The 18676-nt window shown below is 43.8% G+C and overlaps 1 protein-coding gene across 1 annotated transcript in view; it reads right to left on the reverse strand.

Annotated features, from left to right (window-relative positions):
* The window catches only part of cdh13 (cadherin 13, H-cadherin (heart)), a 378607-nt gene that overhangs the window by 69127 nt on the left and 290804 nt on the right, over positions 1-18676 (reverse strand). The gene's annotated exons all lie outside the window — the stretch shown is intronic.

Consider the following 18676-nt stretch of genomic DNA (forward strand, 5'->3'; position numbering starts at 1 on the left):
TCACTTTTTTTCAGGAAATATGTCTTATAACCTTCAGTCTTTAGTTTTCAACACAATAAATACCTTTTTTAACTGTTTATTTGAACACTTACTGTATTAACCATTACCTGCATAGGTGGATATAACACAACCCCCACCTCAACACCAGCTCTGCCTATATCCTTTTCATACTGTGCTTCTCTTGCTAATTGCTAAACCTTCTTTATTTCTGTTCTATCCGTACCTAAATATAACAAAGCCGTTCCTGTTTCCAGAGACAGAATCTGCCTCCAAGAGACGGGACACATGGCCAAACATTATTGCATTTCTTGCTCTGGGTGTGATGAACTTTGATGAAAGCAGTCCTGGCTGATCTATTTGAGAAGCTGAAAATATTGTCTTTTTGAGAGACACCTTCTTTTTCTTGTTTTTTTTTTTTTTTTTTTTACCAACCAAAACATTGTGCATCCACTTCAATGCCACCATCTTTGTGAGAATCCCCTCTCCATCTTGTGAGATACTACTGAGAAGTTGGCAGCACTTTGTGAAGAAGAAAAAACATCCAGACGATGGACACTAATGCTAAGCGGCGTCGCTTGTACCATTCCAGACTGGACAAACCGATAAAATACAGCTATTAATAATAAGGATTATTGATAGCATTTTCCATTAAACATTCTCCTCTGATGTAAGCCGATATCTTCGTCATGAACTAACTTCAAGGCTTCAGGGCTTTTAGGTATTATTCATGATTCTGGGATTTACTCATAAACTCTAGTTATATAATCAATACAATTATTAATAGTTTTGTAAAGAATTTATACATTTTTACATTAAATTGATTGTTGATGGGTAAAATAACAGTGGGTCCTTCATGGATCCAGGACATGGACATGGCTTAAGCTTTGACTTAAAAACTGATTTTGAGGCTGTATGATTGTTTTAACTGCATCATTGCTTCACACTGAACATATTTGGCAGTCCCCTATTTCTATATCCCTGGCCACACATATGCACACTAAAGCTCAGTAGCATCTAGAAAATCCCTTTGATTTTCAAATTCTTTGCTCTTTATCTCCTGAATTTTCTTTTGCACTGCCTTGCAAATCCTCAAAACCAATCAATAAACAAACAGACAAAACGTTATTTTAATAATAAGTCTCTATTATTGCACTGTCAATATAATTCATGAGAACGGATTCTCAGTCCGTGAGTGCTGTTGGCACCCAGAAAGAACAAAGATTTACTGTCCTCCAGCCTCCAAATGTTATCTTATCTTGGACGGATAAACATTTGGAGAATATGAAGTGTAGAAATAAACATTTCATGACCATTGGCGTCCGATTGAAAACGTCTTCATGTGAATTCACAAGCCTGTCTTCTATCTCCTATCTTCTCCTTTTTTTCTGCGGAGAAGCACTTAAGTGTGGGTGAGTGAGAAACGCTGGTGGCTATGTGGTCTGGGCCAAAGAGGAGAGCTTCAGTTTTGTAAGTTGTTGAGCTGAAGAAAATTGGGAGCCATCCAGTCTTTGATAAAGAGGCTAAACAGGCATGAAGAGTGGTCCGATTACTATGGTTGTTTGGGTTGATATTTAAAGTCGTGTGGCATCCGCGTGGGAACGGTAGGAGATGGTGCCATAGTGTCTGATGACATTGCCTAGGGGGAAGCATGTATAACGAGAAGAGGACAGGCCCAAGGATTGATCCTTGGGGTACCCCACACAGCAGGCTATGAAACACCATCACCTGTGGAGACCATAAAATACCTGTCAGATAGGTAGGATGGCAACCACCTGTATTACCAGTTGGACCAACAAAATCCCAGAATCTGTCAACAAGGAATGGGGCCGGGGATAAAAAAAGTATTTTCCACTAGTCTTTGAAAAATGTAAAGGTTTACTAAAATCTCTTTTGAGGCAGCTCAGACCGTCGCTGAGGAATGTCATTTGTGCAAACGTGGATAGCAGATTTTGATCTGATATTTTAAATGATGGAGTCATCAATGACAATAGTAGTTGGAGGCTTGTATGGTGAGACAGGTGGACGGGACGGGGAGAGGATCTCGTAGGCGGCTTGGGGAGGGAGGGATCAATGTATTAATTGATTTATTAAGTAGCCATGGAATAAGTCCTTCGTGTCGGGGGCCAGTTATTTTGAGATCATGACCAGCTGGCTGCACATTTTGTCTTAGGTATCATTCTGGTTTCTCCCATAGTCCAATTCATTTTCAATATAGAGCTATATATTAGGGTCTAGTTTAGACAGTCAAGTTATTTGAGGTTTTTTGGCAGTGAAAAATGTTTGAACCATTATACACTGTATATTGATTTGGCCTGGAGGAAGGATGTTCCAAACCCGAAAGTCAAAGTGGTATTCTCTAGACTTCTGTCTTTTGTAAAGCAGACACAGAAGCGGAACCAATAAAGAGATAGACTTTTGCTAAATGTCTAAAATTAAAGGCAGTGATTTTACAAAGGTTTACTCTGACGCTGTTAACAGTGGATGGGGGGGGGTGGTCGGAAGACAGAACCGCAGCCTTGAAAAGAAAGATGTGCATCTGTCCTCCTTATGAAGTGACGCTAAACGCTCCCTGCCTCATTAACACCATCTCCTTCAACGGGCGTTTGATTTGTCCCTGGCTGTCAGCTCAACTATGAGCCCTGCTTCCAACCACTGACCCTGAAACGCTGCTCCTGGTTGGAGCTGTTTGGAAGAGTTAGAAGAAGAGAGAAATGAAGGGAGAGGGACAGAGAGAGAGAGAGAGGGCGGGTGTAGAGAGAGATGAAGAGAGAGACAGAGAGAGAGAGAGAGAGAGAGAGAGAGAGAGAGAGAGAGAGAGAGAGAGAAAGAGAGAGTATTGTTTAGGGTTAGGGAAAGGTTTAAATAAAGATCACCCCCTTCCACAAACACCAGCATCACCGCACGTAAACACTGCCACGTGCACTCTCACTCACACATACACACACACACACACACACACACACACACACACACACACACACACACACACACACACACACACACACACACACACACACTAAAAAAAAAGCTCATCTACACCCAAACAAGGACAAACTCATGGAAAGCCAATACACGCACACACGTAAACACACACACTCAAATATACACATAACCAAACACACACACACATATGCACACCCACTAAAATATACATTCACGCATGCACACACATACAGTACATACTTATGCACATGTGTACACATGCACAATGACAATGCAACTCATCCACATAATATGTGGGTGAGTCATATTATAAACAAGGACAAACTCATGGAAAGCCAAAATACACACGTACACACACATGCACATACACACACATGCACATGCACACTCAAATATACATGCAGGCACGCTCACACACAAATACTGTATATGCCCACAAAAACACACATGCATGCACACACACACATAGACAATCAAATAAACTCAGCTATAAACAAACAAGGACAAGCTCATGGAAAAACAACACGCACGCACGCACACCTGAACACACCTGAACACACCTAAACAAACAAACAACAAGTAGATCAGAATTGAGATTAACTTATTTAATCGCCGGCTGTCTGTCGGAACAGCATTATGCATATACTGTAGATACGGGAAGGTTGCCGTGGTGACGGGTGGGACAGGCGGATGGGGGGACGTAGTGGAGCAGCTCTTTCTAATCCTGCATACTATTGGTGTGCTTGGAGAGTTAATAAGCTTACCTGTGGCTTTATTTAAATTGAAATGCTCCATTTCAGGTCCCTTCTATAGATCGATTTTTTTTCTTTCAAGAATCTCATTTTGTTGATGGTTACAGACATCCGCATTATGTGTTGAGTCACATGTTGAGTCAGTAAAAAAAAACAAGCAATAAAATACAAAAGTCCACTTATGTTGGAATCACTGTATAACTGAAACTAAGGCTGCATTAGTGGTTCTCAATGTGGGGTATTTTGCTTTTGGTGCAGGGATGGACATGTCCTTGCCTGGAGACTTTCCTCTTAAATGTCACCAATGTGCTGATGATATGATGTTATTAGTTGAAGAAACCTAGTGGAAGACGATATGAGCAATGGTGTGGCAATGGCTATAATCATAATAATGATAATAATAATAATAAGAAGAAGAAGAATAATAATAATAATAATAATAATAATAATAATAATAATAATAATAATAATAATGTGCAATTTTAGAAAGTGTGCTGGCAGCACACTTAATAATATAATATGCTATCAATGTGATTTATGACGCATATGGTACATTAGAGATCATACTGATTGCAATAATTGTACCATGCATGATAAAACACTAGCAAGACCAAATTATGGAAAAATGTTCAAGGAAAATGGGCGTTGGTTGGAGAGAGAGAGGAGGAGAGAGACTTAGAATTGCATAAATGGTAAAAATAGAGGTTTAATATGACTTTTGGTTTATTCTCACCAAGACTGCACACAGAAATGACTGTAAGAAATAGAACTAGAAAGATGCATTTTGCCAAAAGAGAAAACCATGAAGATGAGGAAAAACAAAGAAGATTCAACAATCATAGGACCTGATGGGGAAGCAATTGGCAGAAGGAACAAATGAAATCGGTCTGTGCTGGCAGATCTTATTTTACATGATTATTTTGTACTTTTTCCAATGCAATTTGATTTAACCTGGTTTGCTTTTAATGAACTATTCACACCTTTTCAACTGAAATTGAAGATCTGGCTATTCTTCTTAAAGGAAATTTCTATAGTTTGCCCAGCCGCTTCTGAGTAATGGTACCATCTAGGTTTGGTCGTAAAAAAGACAAGATTCTCAAAGGTTATTCTTAACAAACAAAGAAAAAATCTGCTTCACAGAAAAGAGCTGTAGATAATGAAAGTTACTTTAATTATTACTTTGTATAAAGGATGGTGTTGTTGGATTATCAATGTAATATAGACAGCTTTGGGAGTTTGGACTAAATCATATCTAAAAATAAGTCTTCTCAATTTGAGGTCCCAGAGACAAAATCTGATCAGATAGTGTCTGCTTATCAAATTGAGGGTGCTTGATGTTGAAAAGGTTGTGAATCACTGGTAGAGCCCCATTATGGTACTTTGTGTGTACAAAATCTTAATAATCTTACATTTCTCTGTATGGCAGTCAGACAGACGGCCAAACACAGATTGATTAACTGTGATTGTGTTACTGAGGAAGTGGGAACTGCTGAATCCCAGGATTACCGTAACATCCTTTCCCCTTAGCTTACACACATACACACACACACACACACACACACACACACACACACACACACACACACACACACACACACACACACACACACACACACACACACACACACACACACACACACACACTCACACACCTTTTATAAGAAGGAATATGGCAGAGAGATGGCATGCACTGGGGCACTTAGCTCCACACCAATAACGTATATTATTAAAGGTCCGTCAGCCCCTGTCATTGATTTATCAAATGGAAGGTTTTTAGTGTTCGTCTAAGAGATGTAATTTTGTTTAGCTTATCTCGCTGATGGTTTCTGCCTCTACCACAGCTTTTCATCAGTTTTTATGAAACAGAATGGACATTGGACATTTTTTAGAATATGAATTTGATTGGGGAAAACCCATACAGATGGAAGGATGGATTATGGCTTTAGAAGCACATATTTCAAGGCACAACAGGCACAAATCTACATGCCAGAACCTATTAGGGTGAATAGAATGCGACGCTGCCATCGTAAGGAAAGCTTCGAGATGAAACTAGCAATAAAAGCCGAAGCAGACATGTTGAGAAAAAGGTAGCCAGGCAACGCTGTTCTTGCAGGAAATGCCTTTCATTGATGTCCAATGGGTCTCAAGACTTTTTTTGGAGTGATCCTCCAGAGCTCTTTCCAGGGCTACTCCAATTCTCTGCATGAGGATACTGGGGAAGGTGGTAAAATGACCACTGCAACACAATAGAAATACCTTGAAACAGTCTTACACAGAAGTTTGGAACACATTATGTCAAAGGATCACAAAGAGTCATTAAGCTGCACTTGTTTGGGGTACAATGATCACAATATTATAACATTACAACATTATCTTTAATTTTTTAATCAATGACATATGGTTCGGCATCAAAGACTGTTGATCATTGGCATCTATCTTTGATGCAGAAAATCTATATATCTTACATGAGAAAGAGATATATATTTTGTGCCTCCGCCATAAGTTATTTTTTCTCTCATGAAGCCAAGAATCTGCCTTCTGGTGTCTCGTTATTGCCAGCAGAATAGAATATCGCGGCTGAAATAATTTCATTTGAATTGTTTATGGCTGTGAAGGGATTTCGGCCGGCTGCTGACAGTAAGTCACCGCTCTCAACTTGTGATCTCGTAATATGAATTAGTGTGGTAGTGGGGAGTGGTTTTGGCGCTACCTGCAGGTGGGGAGAGCCAGCACTGACAATCGAAAAAAGCTGCAAAAGCTGCAAAAGATTTTAATAATTAACAGATCATTAAAGGGTTGCTGTCTTTTCACCTCATTCTCTCTCTCCTGATAATGGAGTTGGGCTCCCACTCTAGCCTGCATACTATGGTGCTTACATCTTGACTTTCGTTACAATAAACATCCAGCAAAGACTGGTTTTCCGTTCCACCTGCCCCTGGGCCACGTCCTACCTGAAAAATGACAAAATGACGCCCAAAATGGGGCCCGATGGATGGTGAAACGGGAGGACAGCATGAATCTCTGCTGGTGCAGGCCATTTGCCGCGTAGTGGAGATGCAGAAGAGCCAGGCTGCCATCCAGTGACAGCTGCTCACAATCCAGCAGCAGACTCAGGCCCTGGTACAGTTGATCAGCCAATGGAAGACCAGGCCCTTCTGTGAGGGCCGCTGCAGTCTTCAAACCACAAGCCCCACGATAACGGTGCCGCAAATGACCGAGGCAGACGACCCAGAGGCAAATATCAGCAACTTTGAGGGCACAGCAGAGGCATGTGGCTGGCTGAAGGCGGAATGGGCAGTTTGTCTGCTTACCCTCCTGACAGGGGCGGGACTGGCCAGCAGCATACAGCCAACCAGCGGTCTCTCACACGGAGTATGAGGTCATCAGGCGGGCCATCTTGGACTGGTTGGGTTTAACCCAGGTAGACCATCGACACCGGTGGAGGGGATATGAGGGCGCCAGCCGCCCCTTTGCCCTCATGCAGCAGCTCTTGGATGCTGGACGGTGGTGGCTCCAACATCATCCTCCTGGGCAACACGGCCGACTGGATCCAGTGTCAACACCCCACCAGGCTGGAAGCGGCGGTCCCGTGGCGGAGAACCCCCCCCCCCTTGGAGACCGAAGAAAGGTGACACCAGCCAGGGCCAGCGTCCAGAAAAACACCGGCCCAGCTTCAGTGTCCACTGCTTTGGACCCACAGGGGGCCCCTCAGACGCCAGAACAGGTGTGTTGGCGTTGCCATCGGCCCGGACACGTCCGCAATGAGTGTCCGCTGGTGGAGTTGGGGTAAGTGGTCCCGGTCGTCGACAAGCCAGTCCCCTATACCGGTCCACAAGGCAGGTACAGTATAGGCTTGTGCCGATTTGCGATAAGATTGTATATCGACAAGCAAAGGGATGATCTGCAATTGGTTTGTCCTACGCCGATATTATCTGCCTGCTGACTCAGCTGGCGAACATGCCGATCCATTATCAGCACCAGCGACGAGTGAACTTTAAATCCTTAATTGCTCTGCAGTCCATAAGAGTAGTTAACGTTATGGACGGAACATGATGCTGTGATATTGTTGCACCAAGCAGACTTTTGAAAGAGAGCCAATAGAGGATACAAAATGTTCACACTCTCTTATAAATGTTCATTCACAAACTAAGGTTTTATTTCAAAGCTCTGTCAGAAACTCACGATTATTCAAAATCTTTAATCCAAATTAAATTCTCACGTCAATAATAAAAAACAAATGCTAAAGAGATAATTAATTATTTAATAGTAGCAAATAAATATACTTACTACTACTACTACTACTACTACTACTACAACAAATAATGTTATTATTAAGGTGATAAGTACACAAGAGGCAAAGCTGTGGCTCGGTATGCAGGAGAGAAGATGCTCGTCCTTGGGGGCTCGGAATCCGCAAGGCACGTCAATGCCCCAGGATGGTCATCTTGCAGAGAAAAACATATTCTTAAGCCCCACCCCAGCCTCCTCCCCCACCAAAAAAAGCCACCCTCAATCTATGAAGGCTTCTCAGATTGTATGTGTGTGTGTGTGTGTGTGTGTGTGTGTGTGTGTGTGTGTGTGTGTGTGTGTGTGTGTGTGTGTGTGTGTGTGTGTGCCACGCTCCACTGCAGGATCCAGCACTCATGTCCCCTCCCTCCCCTCTGCGGCTCCGCTGCTCTGGGTGGAGGCTTTGTCAGGGGATGATCACACTTAAACTGACATGGTTCTACCTATCCCTCTCTCTTTCTCTCTCCCCCTTTTTCCACTTCCTACTCCCGCCGCCCCCCTGGCGATCAGATCCAAAATCTCTGATCTCGAGCAGCCACAATTTCACGATATGAAAATAGAAAATATTGTGTATATTGTACCAGTAAATATAAAGAGGGGTACACACCAGGCTTGGGGCTATGCAAACCATGATCCAGCACTGTCTGGTTCCAACTGTGACTCTGATGGAGGAGTCATGCTGCGTGAGGATAAGGTGCATGAGTGCCCAATAGTGCCGGGAGAACAAGCATAGAGTGAAGGCCGCGGTTACGTAGCTCCCGCCTCACATGCTCCCTGTTATTAGGGACTGATTGGCCAGGGTTTAAGAAAGAGAGAGAGAGAGAGAAAGAGAGATAGAGAGAGAGAGAGAGCGAGAGAGAGAGATAGAGAGAGAGAGAGAGAGAGAGAGAGAGAGAGAGAGAAAGAGAGAGAGAGAAAGAGACTGAGGCCTGAGTGAGTGAGGATTTTTTTTGAGGGCGGCACCTAGTCCAATGTGTTCTTCTGTGGGGCAACTATATTATACGTATAGATATACATATTAGGGACTGATTGGCCAGGGTTTAAGAAAGACAAAGAGAGAAAGAGGGAGAGAGATAGAGAGAGAGAGAGAGAGAGAGAGAGAGAGAGAGAGAGAGAGAAAGAGAGAGAGCAGTGGCGATTCTAGGATTTTTTTGGGGTTGGCACATAGTCCAATGTGTTCTTCTGTGGGGGAGCTAATTTATGTATAGATATACATATTCAGCGCTTCAAGTGGAAATAGATTCCAGGGGTGGCCCTGGCCCCCGGCCCTCCAAGCTCTCAGAGACGTGCAATGGCACTGTGCGTCCTGCCATGATTGCCAGTTAGTCAATCTGCCATCCACCCCAAAATTGAGGCCCTTAATTGAGGTCCCCTTCGAAAGACCTGGGATGGACCTCATTGGGCCATTAGAACGGAGTGCACAGGAATACCATTTTGTGCTATTGTAGTCATGTTGGACTATGCAACAGGGTATCCCGAAGCAGTCCTTCTGTGTAGCATCTTTGCAAAGAGTGTTGAACAGGCTCCGTTTCATAATATTTTCCAAAAGTGATTCTGACGGATCAAAGCACTTCATTGATATCACGTACACTCAGGGAACTGTACAAATTGTTGGGGTTCGCTCCATTTGGACCAGTGTGTACCATCCCTAAAGAGATGGTCTGGTGGAACAGTTCAATAAAATGCTAAAGAACATGGTTCGTAACTTCTTTCACGGGGATATCCGAAATTGGAATAGGTCTTTGGACCCTCTGTAATTTGCAGTGCGATCAATGATGAGGAGGTAGAGCGGGCCGTCCAGTAATCAGAGGATTCCAGTAATCAGAGGGTTTGATTCCTGGCTCCTCCTGGTAGCATGTTAAAGTGTCCTTGAGCAAAACACTGAACCCCTAACTGCTTTCGTTGAACAGGTGTGTGCCTTTCAGGGCTGCCACCACCATCAATGTATAAATGTGTGTGTGAATGGGTGAATGTTAGGCATGTACTTTAGGGCTTTGAGGAGTTGCAAGACTCGAAAAGTGCTGTATAAATGCAGTCCATTTAACATTTACCATTCCCCGGGCCACCACGGGATTTTCTCCCTTTGAGCTTCTCTTTGGTAGAAAGCCCAGGGGTGTGTTGGACCTGCTTAAGAAAAGCTGGGAGAGAGGTTCACGCACAAGTAAAAATGAGATTCAATGCGTGCTGGACCTGAGAGCAAATCTCCCCAAACTTGGACAGTTGTCAAGGGAGAATTTGCTCCAGGCGCTGGAACGGCAGCGGTATGACAGAGGGGCTTCACTAAAGCAATTCTCACCGGTGGATGAAGTCCTCATTTTACTTCCCACATCTAGCTCCAAATTATTCGGTAAGTGGCAAGGGCCATTTGTGGTCACACAGAAAATGGGGGATGTCGATGATGAGGTCATATGCTCAGCTGGGAGAGGGGGGCGGGGGCTACCCAAATTTACCACCTCAACCTTGGAGCATGGAGGAAGGCAGCCCATGGTACTTTGGCAACAACTGTAGTGACGAGAGATGAGTTTGGACCAGAGGTCCCAAAGACGAATCAAACCACTCCTGTCCCTTGTGATGACCATCTCTCACTGGGCTAGAGAAGAAGAGATTGCCAATTTGCAACAGCGGTTTGCTGATGTTTTCTCCCCCTTGCCAGGACGCACCACCCTCATAGACCATCACGTTGAAACATCCCCAGGGGTGATGGTACGTGCAGGGTCCTATCGCTTGCCTGAGCACAAAAGAAAGGTGGTACAGGCAGAGATCAAGGCCATGTTAGACATGGGAGTGACTGAGGAGTCAAACAGCGAATGGTGTAGACCCATTGTTCTGATATTGAACCCCAGGTCAACAAACTCCTGGATCGGCTTGGCATGGCCCGTTTTCACGCGACACTGGATTTGACCAAGGGCCCTTGTCTCCAAAGTCTAAGGAAAAAACGGCCTTCTCCACTCTGGATGGCTTGTACCAGTTTCTCACAATTCCGTTTGGGTTATCTGGGCCCCCAGCCACTTTCCAGCATGGTGCTGTACATTAGCAGGAAGCTCTCCAAGTGGGAGACAAAGTACAGCACGGTGGAGAAGGAGTGTTTGACTGTCAGTTGGGCAATCAGCGCTCTACGGTATTACCTCATGGGGTGCCCGTTCACCCTCTACTCAGACCGCGCTCCAATGGCTTTACTGCATGAAGGATGCCAACGCCCGGATCGCATGGTGGTATCTAACTTTACAGCCATTTAAGTTCGAAGTAATGCACAGGCCGGGGGCTAAGATGGTGGTGGCTGACTTCCTCTCTTGCTCTGGGGCGGGAGAGCTGGGGAGTTAGCTGTCGGCCTAAGTCGTGTGGTGGGGGTATGTGGTAGTGGGGAGTGGTTTTGGCGTCATCTGCAGGTGGGGAGAGCCAGCAATGGCAACCGGAAGGGGACGCAGCTGCAGAAGATTAGAGGTAATTAGAAGAGTATTTAAAAGCTGCCAGGTTTTCACCTCACTCTCTCTTTCCTGACAGCAAAGCTGGGCTCCCACTCCAGACTGCATACTACGGTGCTTACATCTTAGCTTTTGGTCCAAAAAACGTCCAGCAAAGACTGGTTTTCCGTTCCACCTGCCTGCTGGTCCATCCCCTACCCCACAAATGACAAGAGACTTGTTACAATCAGAATTAGAGTCAAATTCACCGAGGACATTTACATTAGCTGCAAGGAATTTCAAAAGGTGGCTTGATGAAGGACGGGGAGGATAATAAGACAAATCACAACAGTAATAAATCAAAATTTGAGATAGAAAATGGAGAGAGTGGGTTGGTATCTAGTTGTATTTACAGAGCAACAGGCATGCAAGACGCAATGATGGCGATGACGCTGTTGAGTCAAAGCACTGCGGAATGAAAAACAAGATTATGTTACGTACACCCACCCACACACACACACACACACACACACACACACACACACACACACACACAGACACACACACACACACACACACAGAGACCCTTAGCAATACCATTATTATATTCCAGTCAATTCACTCACACAGTGCTTAACAAAAACAGTCAATCATATACAGATAATGGGCAAATATCATTTTCTGTGGTCTGGAATGTCGTTCTTTGCTCTTTCTCTCTCCGAGGGAAGGTGTTCACTATCAGCTGGTGTGTTTCTTCTGAATTATTTCCCCCCAAAGCTTAGCCTAAGTCACACACACACACACACACACACACACACACACACACTCCTGCCGTAAAAAACCCCCCCAAAAAAAACCATTTTACCCCCTCTTTGGAACACAGAGTTCTGGCCTAACCCAGCGTTCCCATCGCCGCGGGCGGAAGAGATGACTGTGTGTTTGTGTGTGTGTTTGTGTGTGTGTGTGTGTGTGTGTGTGTGTGTGTGTGTGTGTGTGTGTGTGTGTGTGTGTGCGTGTGCGTGTGCGTGTGCGTGTGCATGTGCATGTGTCTCAGAGTTGGCAAAGCAATCACGCTGTAATGCCCCCCCCCAGAAGGACATGGAGCCTGACGGGACTCTACAGCCTTCACCACTAACGTCTTCATCAGGGGTTCAGATAGACCGGGGGCAGAGCATATTCTGCTCATCATCCCTTTGGGGATGAGAGAGAGAGAGAGAGAGAGAGAGAGAGAGCAGTCTTGAGGGAGAGAGAGAGAGAGAGAGAGAGAGAGAGAGAGGGGGGGGAGGGGAGGGGAGGGGGGCATTGAGGATTAGAAGAAAAAAAGTGCTAATGATAATGAGGTATATGTGCTGCCAGTCAGTCAGTTTGACTGACGGCATTGACAAGGCCCATCATCACCGGCTTGTTAGGAGCGCCCGGATGGAGGCTGATGGAGCAAGAGCTGCAGGGAAGAACGATGAAGGAAGGAAAAGAGCGGTCGGTGGTGGAGGCCTGGAGGCCGACGAGAGGAAAGAAAAAAAAAAACCCGTCGCTGTGTCGGAAATGACACACTGTATGTTATATCTTAAAGTTTGGTTTCAGTTCTTTGGATTGGAAACTGGGGGACTTTGGCTTCCAGAAAGCTCCGGCTGTGGACCTTTAACCAACTCTTTTGAAAAACGTTCAATTCCAACAGATATTTAAGGTCAGATTGTCTCTACATTGGAGGGGGTCAGGGGAGAACTGCGATCCCAACAGGAGTTATTTCCAACTGTTTGAGGTCCTTGAATTCTGTCAGATCGATGCGTTCTAGCACACTATCTAGTATGCTAAATTAGTGTTTAGCGTGTCCGAAAACCAAATATTGTAGTATGGAAACACCACACACTACGCTTGCGTGCTGTGTGCTCAAAACCTGCATATGCATTTATCTTACAGGAATTTGTTCACATTTTAGGAACAAAGAACTGCCTCAGACCACGCATATGCAGGGGAATCAGGAAAATCTGGATGAGTCCGGGAAAATTATATTGCCGAACCTTTAACTAAATGTAATTGCCATATTCAAAACCACAATGAGTAAAAAGTGTAAATATTCAGTGTTAAACAATATTATACAGTAAAATATACAAATTAAAAATATGAATTAATAATAGTAACAATGCAACACCTATTACAGTGGCGCTAGAAAGCATGTGAACCCTTTCAAATTTTCAGATTTTCTGCATTAATTTGACCTCAAATGCATGTGGTGAAGCCTGGACATTGATAGATTGATGAAGACCCAGTTCAAGATCTGATCACACACAGGTCATGCAGACATAAATGGTTGACAAACTTTCAAGCACCACTGTATGTTTGTGCAATGTACTAAAGCACCTACAAGAGCATTTTTCAGCGTAATGGTGCGTTTGCTATGTTTGGAACCGGCGGCCCAAGACAGGAGACCCCCAGAGTGAAAGTAAATATATGTAGATAATATAATCGTGGCGGACGGAATTCCTGCACAGGAAACATCCATCTTTTCACGCCGGGGCGTACGTAAGTGGCCTTTCAGACGACAGCACCACCAGGGGGATTTCAAATCATCCGCTTTTTTTCTGGTTTCTCCTTCTCATAAAAATGGGATTAGGAACCTCGCTATAAAAATTAATCAGTTCAGAGCCCAATCCACCCAAAGAAGAAGATGCCTTGCTAGCAGAATGTGATAAATTCAACAGTATGAAAGAGTAAGTAAGCCTAAGATTAAAAAAAGAGAGAAAGAAGAAAAAAGATTAGGGCATAGATTGTATGAAATTGTACATCCTTGAAAATAACTTGCTGCAGGGTAAGAAACAGGGGGGTGGGAAATTGATTTAAACAATTTAACGGGGGAAGAGGGATGCAAAAGTATCAACGATTGTTATTTATAATCACTTTAATATAACTCGGGCAAAAAAAAAGGAAAATATCCACAACGATTTTTAATAAATCTTTAATAGAACCTAAGCTTTTAACTGAAAGCTATGGCAACAGTTTTTAGCTTTTAGTGCTAGGTCCTTGACTTCTGTGGTATTTAAATAATTTATGCACATTATGATGTAACAACAGTAACATCCATTTGGGGAGTGTAATGGATTTAGAGAGCCGTGTATAATAATGCATATTAAATTAACAGGATTCGTTATCAGTGATGCAAGAGTCGCAGTCGATTTGTTCAGATTGAACACGGATTTAAACGACACAGGAGTCAGGAGTGACTCCGGGAATAGAGCCGTTTGTTCGCTTCGTTCGCGAGTTGCGACCCGGTGACTGCAGCCGGCTGCACACATTCACCGGAACTCGATTAAAAAAAATAAAAATAAAACATTTTGACGAAAATAAATGTTTCAGTCGAACAGTCACGAATTCATGTCACATGAACTGAGAGTTCCCGCTGGCCATCCTGTGGCGTTAAGGTGTTTGGTCGCCGAGGAACGTTGGCCGCCGTGAACGACACTTTCTTCTACGATTGAATAGATCGTTCAAAGCAAACTTGAGCAAACAGTTTTTTTTTGTTTTTTTTCCTGCTCTGGGCCCTCGTTCCCTTTTGTTTCTACACCTCTCGCCATCTTTTCATACCCCCCCATATCTCGCTCTCCCTCCCTCTGCTCCCTGCTCTGCTGACAAGCTCATAAGAAGCTTTTTTCTGTTTCATCCGTTCAGCGGGAGGTGGGTTTCTTCCCGAGAAGAAGAAAAGAAAGGAAACAGCTGGAGTTTCTTCTAAAGGAAGAGAATTTTTAGGGGAAAAGTTCTATGAAAGACAAGCTCCGAGTTGAATATTTGGTTGAATAATTTATACCAATGGAAAAAGGACGATTCTTGAGTCGCAATGTGCAGGAGCGCAGACGCAGCAATATATATATATGTATATATATATATATATATATATATATATATAGACGTCCAGACACAAAAACCACACACATGTGCATGTACGTGGATGTGCAGGCTGCATAGCTTGGTAGCCACTGTCGTTATTTATTTATCAGTTTATATGAAACAAACATATTTTCAAAATGAATTGCACTAATGATCCTTCCCCTCTGCAGGAAAAACGATATCCAGGGGCTAAATGGTGGAAGGGCGTGGCTAATTGGGTGCTCCCGCTTGAAACAGCTTGCCTGGCCTTTGTTCTCCCGCTCGTAAAAACATCAGTTTAGTTTTATATGATCAAAATCAACCTGTGTACGATGCAATAAATCGGAGATTGGAGATAAGCTATACAGCCGTCATCCTGAGGGCCAAAGACGCTTCATGGTGCATTGGACCTTTTCTTCCACGGCACACTTTTTATAATGACATAATCCCGCGGCACATCCTGTTAACCACTAACTATGTGGGAAACATGTAGAACCGTGCTCATTATTATGGCTTACTGGTAGTGACGCAAGGCGGGCGGCGATTCGTTCAGAGCCAACAAATCTTTTCATTGACTCAGGGGTCGGAAGCCATTCCAGCAGGAGAGTGGGCGAGAACTGAAAATAATTAGAGGACTAAATTAAAGTGACTGATTGAATGTGGCTTTTCATTCCACCAAAAATAAATAGTTTTGACAGAATTCAATGATTCAACTCAGAAGTCCTCAACTCCTGAGTTCTCAACTCAGAACTCTGCTCTGCGGGAGCTGCAATCCCGGCTGGAACGGATGAATAAGATAAGCGATTACAGCCTCGCAATTTTGATCCTGCGACACAAAAGCAAATTTCCATTATTTAAGGGTGGACTTTGAAATGTTTTAGTTTTTTTTTTACGACACACCAAGCAGGCTCTCACCGGTTCTATTTGAAAAACATTGATGTAAAGGGGGGAGAGGGATTTCCAAGGATCCCAGGATTACAAGAGGCTTATCTCCCTTTCATGCCACATGCTTCTGAAAAAGTTCCTTTTCTCGCGGGCTGTTTGAATCAATCTCCTCCGCTGTGAGAAATGACAACATTAACCGGGACACGCACACGGAGCGGGCACCAAACCGAGCTCCTCGGCTTTACAACAACTCTGACGGGAGGAGAGCACGAGAGAGGTCGGTGATGCATCTCAAACCCCCTGACACCGGCTCTGGGCGTTTCCATTAAGAAGCATAGAACTCAACATTACAACCTGCTCCTTCAGGGGAGCTCTCTTGTTCCTGTTTTGTTTTTCTTGCCCCCGCACCTTTTCTCTTTTTTCCTCACCTTTAGAGGAGAGAAACTCAGGGTGTAGAAAAGGAGGAAAACAACAGGGGTAGCGGCAGCTTTAGACAAATTCATCATCAGTCGGCACAAACAGGTGAAAAAGGTCACATAGGTTATTGTGGCGTGTATTCATTTCCTTCTATGTGTTCAATTTTTACTTTTCTGGGTGACAGAGAGCGCATGACTGGCGGGCATTGGTTTCGTTTGTTGAGGGGATTTAAAAAAACACCTTGAAGCTTTGCTGACCAAAACCCACCAACACCATTGAGAGACTGCCATAACGCCGCGGGCAATACATTACACTAGCTGGTATATTCCCTTATCTGAGCACTACACCCACATGTACCCACTGCAACAAGCTGTTTACCAGGTGAAACACACAGTATATTATCACTGGAGGGTGAACTTCATAACTCCAATTTAAGCTGTTTTTTTTTTGTTGTTTGTTTTTTTCCATAAATCAACTGTCAGTGTTGATTCTGTTTATCAAAAATCTCTCAATGTGTTAAAATAGATTTAAAAAAAACTAGAATTTTATATTTTGTGTTCTTTAATTTATCTTACAATTAAAATAGGTCTCCTCGTCCTTAAACCCTGCCTTTCGATTTAAGATTCAAGATTCAAGAGGCTTATTTGTCAAATTCATATACATACGTTCATACATATTTCCAGTGTTAATGTCATTGCAACGCACCTGGAGATTACGCACAATAAGCTCAAAAAATTCAAAAATGTGCGTAATCGCCTCGAGACGCTCTCGCAGGCGGCCGCAAGAGGTGGCGTCACAATCGAGACTCTGGGTTCTATAATTATATAACAGTATAAATTGTCTGTGTTGCAAAAAATATACATTTAACTCATTCTAAATGAAACGTACCTTAACTTACCTTTTTGGGATGGAGGCCACCACAAGGGCATTCTACCTGAAGGTGTAGTCTACCTCCACCACTGGGCCTATTGCCACGTGGGCCTTCTGTTTATTTCATATTTTCAGTCTTACCAGCATCAAAACTTATGTTTCGGGCATATATTAAAACGCACATCCATATAATGTTCTTCAATATCAGCCAACTTACACTTGTTGAAGCCGGCGCTAGTTGTTAACAACAACAACAAAAAACAATTATGCACAAATTGTGTTCTGCATATTAGGGGTTGCATAGACTTGTCGAGTGGCCGACCTTAATACCAGAAGTCAATTGCTGCTCCTCGTTTACAACATAGTTAAAAATACATTAGATTGATTAGAGTGCGGGTCCAGGCCACATGTGCCAGCGCTGAGCAGGCAGCTTAATTCATGAAGGCCAAATTTTAAACGACAAATTTCAGGACAACCAATTTGTCCTGAAATTTGTCACAGTGCTGTAATTGTGGGACCAGTCAAGAAATTGTCTTGTTTTATGCCATTTGCCCTTTTTTGTTTTGTGGAACTTTGCGTGAAGTTTCACCAAACCAGATGAGGTTCATTTTTTGATTCTGTTGACTGTGTATTGTAAGTCTTTCGAATACATTTTTTCCTCAAATTTCACAAATTCGACTATCAAAAATCAGTCGGACGACACCACCTGCACATCCTGTTGTGGTGGTGCCGATAGCGGCGGTATAATGGTGGGTGTTCCTGTGTGTGAACCTATGTCGCTTCAGTCACACACTGCAGATGTCTTTCTTTGTTTCTTACTCCAAGCCAGCGGATGTGAGGAAGAAGGAGTAAATATATACATGTGTGGCAGACCAAGGGGGCGTGGTGGTGCACGCTTCTTCCCAGGGCCGCTCAGCTGCTGGGGATCGGGAGATGGGTGCGTGGAGGAGATGGGTGCGTGGAGGAGACGCGGCGCTGATCCAATCCAGCACCGCCAGGGCTAAACGCTGTGTACTTTATGAATATATTGACTAACTGTGTGAACTAACCCCTGTGGACCTAACCCTGTTTGCCAGCCAGCCTTTTATTTTCCTGTTTGGCCCACATGCCGCCGTTTGTTTTGAACCCCTCGCTCATTCCCTGGCCCTGGGCCAAAACACAACTCCACAGCATTTATTGATGTTGGAGTGTCTTCGAGCAGACACCTTTTGGGACACCTTCCGGTGACAAACTTTCTTTCTGACCCGAACTACGGCAGGAGAT

This window comes from Zeus faber (genome assembly GCF_960531495.2).
Source record: "Zeus faber genome assembly, chromosome: 6".
NCBI classification, from domain to species: Eukaryota; Metazoa; Chordata; class Actinopteri; order Zeiformes; family Zeidae; genus Zeus; species Zeus faber.